At 42.7% G+C, this 7,461-nt stretch overlaps 1 protein-coding gene across 2 annotated transcripts in view; it reads left to right on the top strand.

Moving 5' to 3' along the window:
* Positions 1 to 451: 451 nt before the first annotated feature.
* Positions 452 to 7,461, top strand: part of ARSA (arylsulfatase A) — a 238,674-nt gene continuing 231,664 nt past the window's right edge. Inside the window, exon 1 of one of the 2 annotated variants that reach the window (XM_085653771.1) lies at positions 452 to 586. The gene's annotated coding sequence lies outside the window, so the exon portion shown is untranslated. Of the gene's footprint in view, positions 587 to 740; positions 833 to 7,461 lie in introns of those variants that run through there. The other variant, XM_085653772.1, reaches the window with a different exon arrangement.

Raw genomic sequence — 7,461 nt, 5'->3', positions numbered from 1 at the left:
GCAACCTAAGAAATCGCTAATTTAGCGATTTCTTAGAGTTCTGTGTGGAACTGTGTCATACATATGAAATTGCGAAAAATCAGTCGCAAACGCTGTTTTTTGCGATTCGCAGCGTTTGCGACAAATTTTTCCTTTCATACATATGCCCCATGGTGAGCTCATAACGTATTTGTGGTTTTACACTGTGAGATCGTATCCGTGAGCATGGTTGGCTCGCTTTCAAGTTTCAATATGTTTGCCACGGTGAAACAGGTTCTGCTACAATCCTGTTAGAAGAAAAGAACTTAGACCCAGAGAGCGAGTTTCCGCGTCTGCCGCATGCGCGTCAAGCGACGAGTACCCCTTTTCGGTGTTTAGAATTCTCCGTACATTTGCTTCTAAAGGGGTAAATTAATACTACGTATTTATGTTTCCCAGACTGTTGCCTTACACTGCGTCTTCGGCGAGAGAGGGAACGGCCAATTGGGTCGAGTTTCTCAACTCATTAAACTACATCTCCCAGCACGCCAGGGTCACACTCGCGTGACTTTTATCCTCACGTGACTTCATTCTCGGCGTCCAAGGCTGGAGGCGAGGACGCTGTTTGGTAAGTGACAAGTGCCCCGGCTATTCACGCATTCATTTAATTATTTTCAGCGTGCTGCAGTGGCGAAGCTCTTGGAGAGTCAAACAGTATGTATGACTGTACCGTCAACTCCCTCTTGCGCGACTGACTTTGTCCCCATTCTTTTCTAGTTACACCGACGCCTTATATTCACGGATGTGCGTTGTTTCCTCTCCCGAGTTCTCTACTGTAGTGGACCAGGCGTTTGGTAGGCTGTGGCAGCACAAGGTGCGGACAGAACATATGGATGAGAGCGGGTTGGCCCAGTGCTCGAAGTGGGGAAAACAAGCATTTGCAATTCAATGGGTCTCGCATTTGCGAGAGTTTAAGCTATTGGCATTCATTGTAAATGACAATGCCTTGTATTTATCGGTTTTGCTATTAACACAAAAATAAAAGGCATTGTCATTTATTGTGGGTGAGTGTTTGAAAAGTTTCAGCACTCCGTCCATCATTTTATCTAGCGATAATGCTGGGTTTATTATAACTCCTAGAATATATCGCATGACATATTGCAGCCACTACTCTGACTACCACTGTACCTTCCTTCAGTATAAGTAAATGTAGAGTTAGGAAAAGGAAATATATATTTACATTGATGATTCAGTGGTAGGCGTGGTAGTTATGCATTTTTGTGTTGGTAGCTACTGCTGACGCTAATATACCGACATGCAAATTTACTGAGCAATGCTGATATGGCAGCCCTGGGGTGAACATTTCATGTGGTCTCAGTAAATGAATGCAGCCCTGCCGAGAAGTGCAAAATTGGTCCATTACTTGGAGGTGCTGCAGAGGCCTGTGTATATATAATTGTTAAACATAACAGCCGTGCAGAGAAGTGCTGATGTGCTCTTATTTGATGCACGCGGCTCCCACAGGTAAGCGTTGCTATGGTCTGATTATCTACTTGGCGGCCTTGCAGGAAAGTACCTCATTGTCAGCATGACATACTAACGGATAAGTGCTGCTATGTTCTTCTTAGAATAGAAGTGCTAATATGAATATATTTATTAATTTTTAAGTTTTATATAGCGCAACTAGACACAAAGTTATAGCGCTAGAGTTGCTCAGTAACATTTACAGGTATACATAAAATACTTGGTGACCTTACAGAAAAGTGCTGAGACACTCCTATTGTAAGTATGCCTAGTATTAAAGTGCTGATATGCTCCTATTAGATGTGCATTGATCCTGCAGAGAAGTGCTGCTATATCCGGAGTATATTCGTGGTGGCATTGCAGAAAGTGTTGATACAATCTTAATGTGTGTAAAACCTCCTTGCAGAGAAGTACTGGTATGCTCTTATTAGATGCATGTTGGTCTCGTAGAGAAGTGCTGCTATATCATGATTGTATACATGGTAATCTTACCAGAAAGTGTAGATCGGCTCCCATTGTAACCATGAAAGCCTTTCATGAAAGTGATAATATGCTCCTATTAGATGCACATTGATCCATCAGAGAAGTGATGCAATAGCCTGATTACATACATGGTGGCCTTGCAGAATAGTGCTGCCACACTACTATTGTAAGCATGCCAGCCAGGCAGAGAAGTGATGATATGCTCTTAATATGCTACTAAAAAAAAAATAACATCCTGGAAAAAGCTAACCCTCAAGGAATGCAAGAATAAGCAAAGCATGTGAACAGGAACAACATGGTTACCGTAACAGTTTTACACCCATTTTTTTTAATTATTTTTTTTTAATATCTTTATTGACAGTTTTTCCATTTTTCAATAAACAGCATACTCAGTAACAAACAGATGAATAAGTACATGGTATGGTACAATAGCATTTTTGGCTAGTATGTCAGACCGCACATGGCTTACGCCAAATAGTGCCAGAAGTAAGTGTAACAGGTATACCCAGTGATTGACCAAGTGTCCATTTCAAAACATGTCCGCGAATTACCATGCAATGGTGATGTTAAGGAATTGCTGACAGATCAACAGTTTTACACTCATTATTCAGAAATCAGTGAGTGTTTTCCCCTGAAAATTTAAGGACATTACTACAGGGCCTGGAAGGGACCGGTTTCAATGTCCATTGCTTATATCTTCACAAGGAAAACAGCTGAGAAGGATAACCTAATACGTTTGCCGCTCCATGCGTCAACCAGATATTGCAGTACCTCCAGGCAGCATCAGATTGGGAAGGCGGGCAGTTGGGCATTGGGCGATGGACCAGTGCCTAAGTATCACCTGTGGGTCATTTTTTGTCAAGCGGGCCAAAGAGCCTTACTGTCTTGGCTGCCAGGCCACTTTGTTGTGGGGCCAGCATCATGCAAGTTTGCAGCAGCATCTCTAGGCCGGTATTGATCTGGCCACTGCATACTTTATTTTGCCCCCTCCCTCCGCCCAGAAGCAGTGTCCTCTCCCCTGCTGTTAGTGATGTAGCGTGCAACAATGTGTCCACAGGTATTATTTAGTTAACAGTTTTACTTATAAAAGCATGCTAAAAGAAAGTTGCAAGGGAGGGGGGAACAGGGAGACAAACGAAGACCAATGAATGCAAAATGTGTTGTGTATTTGGTCAAAAGACAAAACAACAGCACTCTGTTAAATGTAACCTGTACAAAACTGTGCACAATAGGGCTCGTGAGATAAAAGGGGAACGGCACAAGTGAAGGGTTATATATATAGCGGGAAACAGTGCAGAAAAAACATCAATATATACAGTAAACTCTTATTGGCTCCCATACATTAATGAAAGCAATTGCAGGAGCCATAAGGCTGGCGCCATGGGTTGCACTGCAGTGTCGACGGCGTTTCAACCTGTTCAAATTTCAGGCCATCCTCAGTACCAGGTTAAGGTGTCTTAAGCACTAGTGGCCATATTATCAAGGAACAGCGATAACATTATCGCCGCTTAAAGCGGCGATAATGGTCTTGATAATATGCCCTTGCGAATTCCAATAGAAGCCCAGGTTCACACCAGAACCTGGGCTTCTATGGGAATTCACAAGGGCATATTATCAGACCTCCAACTCGAATTCCCTCACTACCACCTTGCAAGAGAGCCCCACATCTCTCCATAGCCCCTCTCTCGCATACATTTCATTCGTTTTAAAACCACTGGTAAAGGCTGGTTTAACAAATCCACTTGGCTAGCCACCTAAAATATAGATATGTTCTTTGCAGCAGGCACAATAACCCTCTGGGCTAGTTTATGGTGAGTAAAATCTGCCTTTAGACAACACTCTGAGAACTCTCACATTACTCACAAGAGTTATCTTGACTTTTTTATTGCTGCCAGAAAGCAGGACACACACTTTAAATCTTAAGTTATTGCTAAACACAGCGCTTCACCTGAGGTCAGTACCCCCCTCCCGGTCAGCGCCTAGTGCAGCCTCACCACCCTTGGCCGGCCCTGGTGTGAAGTCCAGTGGACCAGGGGTTTAGGATGTGGGTTCTCTGTGTTTCACTCAGGCTGTCTGATTGTACACTCTCTTCCTCCCCTAGTATATAACGCTAGTGCTTTATATGTTTGAGGAGTTTTATACAGCGTAAACATAATGCCGACAATTGATAAATAAAAGGGAAAAATGCAAGCAGGAATAAGTAAGCAGCAATATAGAATAAAATATGACAATCGGCCTGGCAAATTTAGGCTCCACAGGTGTCCACAGGAAAATAGTCAAGCTAAGTGTCTTCAAGCTACTATTGAAGGAATCTATTCAACAGAAGCATTTTTACTTCTTTGAAGGAGGTTTTCAGGGATTTGACCTAGATTCAGGTGGCAGTACGTCTCGTATTCTTAGGGCTAGACCGGCAAAGGAGCGGTTGTAAGTTTTCTTTTTGCTGAACTTCTGAGATTTCAACAGTAGGGAGTTGGCGCTACTTTAGGAATGACTACCACTAGACAGCTCAAGTTTTTTGGCCAATTAGACATAAGTTCCATGATGAAGGGCCTTGTGCGCCATGCAGGCTCTCTTCATTTGGATCCTTGCTTCAAACGGCAGCCAAATTAGATGTTTTTGGTCTGGTGTAATGTGGTTGGAACTTCTGGAATCCGTGATGCGCCTAGCTGCTGAGTTCAGTGTGGCCATTAGCTGCGCCAGCCTTGCTTTAGGTAACCCTGCAATAGTAGGACTCCCGTAGTTTAATCGGGAGATGACAAAACATTGGACTGCTAACTGAAAGTTATCAGGGGGCAAGAAGGGATTGTTTTTTTTAGTGTGCATAAATGGTATTGGCTCCCCTGATGGTTGCACTGATATGATCTTGCATTTTCAGGTATTTATCCAACGTTATACCTAGTGATTTAATAGTCAATAACGTGGGGGGTGCAATTGAGAGCAGTTAGTTGTTTGAGCTATACTTGTATGGGGGCAGAGTGATTGTGGGGTGCGATCAAAAGGAATTCCATTTTGGGCGTGTTGAGCATAAGGTGAATGCAGGTTAACCATTGTTGTGTTTTCAATAGGGTATAGTTAAGAGCAATGATGTCTTTGGGTGAGAATCTTCAAGTACAACTGTGTATCGTCGGTGTACATGTTATATTGAATGTTTGAAAGGTTCAGAATTTCAGTGAAAGGTTCCATGTACATGTTGAATAACGTGGGTGAGAGCGTGGAACTTTGAGGCACTCCACACGAGACTGGAGTAATGTCAGGGTGGGTTTGATTGTCTTTTATTCTTTGTGCTCTGTTATGTAGGAACGTAGCAAAACAGTTTAGAACGGGACCAGATAGACCCATCCTATTCACCAGAAGGTTAATCATGTTGTCATGTTTGATCTATCTAATGCAAAGAAGAGATCAAGCAGAATAAGTAGGCAATCGGTGTTCGTTCTGATCAGGCAATCTCAGGGAATAATCTACAATGTTTGTTAGTCATTTCAGTGCTAAGATCTCAAGGAGATGAAATTTCTCAATGTGTTTGCAGAGTTGCAGGTGCACTCATTTCTCTAGTAACTTTGCTTGTGTTGGGATGTTTTGGTAATTGGATGGAAATTGTTACGATCAGACAGGTGCACATTTGTGTTTTTTAGGATTGGGATATCCTGTCCTATCTTTAAGCAATCAGGAATCATGCCCTGAGATAAGGATGCATTGACCATCTTAGTCCAGAGTGAGAGAATGGAAAATCTGAGATCTTTGGTGAGCTTGGCGAGCAGACGATTATGAAAATGATTAGAGGCTTTTATTGATATTCTTGTTTTGAGTTTGTGAGCTTCATCTGGGAGTTTGAAAGCATTCCAAGTAGCATTATTTTTTGTGGTATAGTAGGAGTGGATCTTTCCTTAGTGTTACACTGGGAGGAGACGGGGCTGAACCTAGTTTAGTAGGTGCTGGGAGGCTAGTTCCAGTCTGATTAAATTTTCTTGGTCTTTTCACTTAAATAAGTGGAGAATTAATCTTCGCTTGGTAGTGACCCATAATCCATTGAATGATGGTTAGATTTGCAGACTGCTTGTTTTTTGACAAGTTTGAAAAGGTTTTTGGCTGGATGTTTTTGGCATTGTCAAGTTGCAACCTGAAGTATTCTGCTTTTGAGCTTCGGATTTGTTAGCTTCTTCTCGACCTCAAGTGTTTGAGATGAGCCATGGAGGGAGAACTTCTCCATGATGTCTCAGAAAGTTTCAACTTGGGCCAGGAGGACAAAGTACCTTCCTCAACATGTCGCCCCCCCCAGCCTCCCTCTCTAAATGGTTAAATGAAATTATCTATCTATCTATCACCTCACCTAGTAGCGGTCACCACTAAATAGTAATAGTTAGCTCTACTTTTTCATAGACGGAGCGTTTATTGGTTTACGAATAACTTTGGCTCCATTTGACGAATCTTCATGAAACTTTCCTAACAAAAAGTTTGGCTATCCCCAGCTCCTTCTTGGGAAGTTTTAGGGTGATCCATGAAGCGAGGGCTGAGGACAAAAAAAGGGGGTCCCAAAACGTAGAATCCCCTTGCGTTTTCCATAGACTTCTTTAGACATGGCTACAGCAAATGCTGCTGAAAGGAATTACACCAAATATGGCAGGAAGTCAGATCTTTTATCTGCAGAGTGTGTTTTTTTTATGATTTGGTGTAAATTTGTTCTGTAATTTGTGAGATATTAATGGTCAAATATAATTGTATATTTTGGCAGTTGGGTTCACAAGAGTCCTGCGGGCGTCACGCAAGAGCGCAAAATAAAAATGGAACCCTGTCTTTGGTAGAGAGGCTTGTTTTTTCCGTGAGCCTCCATGATCTTGCGAGAGCCAGCTACTCCTACGAGCCTAGCAAACAGTGTTCCCTGTAGGGTGTGCGTGCACCCTGACTTCCCTGAGTGCGCAATTTCTATTGCGAGGCACGCACACTTCCCATATCAGTTAGACGCTGATTGCAGCTGCTGCTTTTAAAATACAAGAAGCATGACAAGAAGGTCACTTGAATGTTGAAAAGGCACAGGGAGCCTGAGTGGGGCTGCAAAGGGTCTGAAGTTTGTTTGACCAGCGACGTAAGACTTGGTGATAATGTTTTCATAAAGTTTGTGCTCTGAGCACTGGCAGCAGATGCTCCTGTAGGTAGGGCTTCTCCTTTTCTTGGCCCATCCATTCTACTCCTGGGAGTGAAAATAAAAAAGAATAAAAATCAGCCTGTTTTTTCTCCCTGCAAAGGCCTGCCCGACTGTCTCAGCAATCTTACAAGCTGAGTGAGCGCTGAAAAGTTGGCCACGTAAATCATGCAACAAATCATGTAAAATATGATAGTCACTTCAATTTTTTTTTATAAAAAGCGCATGCAGAAGCTTTGACGTTGATACGTCACATGATATCGCTGCACTGAGAGGCACTTATTAAAAGTGAGACTTTTTCAACAATGCTGGTGGGCGGTGTGGTGAAGGGGGCGGGTAAATGGATGAACTGGTAAGGG

Source organism: Triturus cristatus, chromosome 4_1 (assembly GCF_964204655.1).
Source record: "Triturus cristatus chromosome 4_1, aTriCri1.1, whole genome shotgun sequence".
Taxonomy (NCBI): domain Eukaryota; kingdom Metazoa; phylum Chordata; class Amphibia; order Caudata; family Salamandridae; genus Triturus; species Triturus cristatus.
The sequence above is the reverse complement of the archived record's forward strand: the minus strand, read 5'-3'. Positions and strand labels throughout refer to the sequence as shown.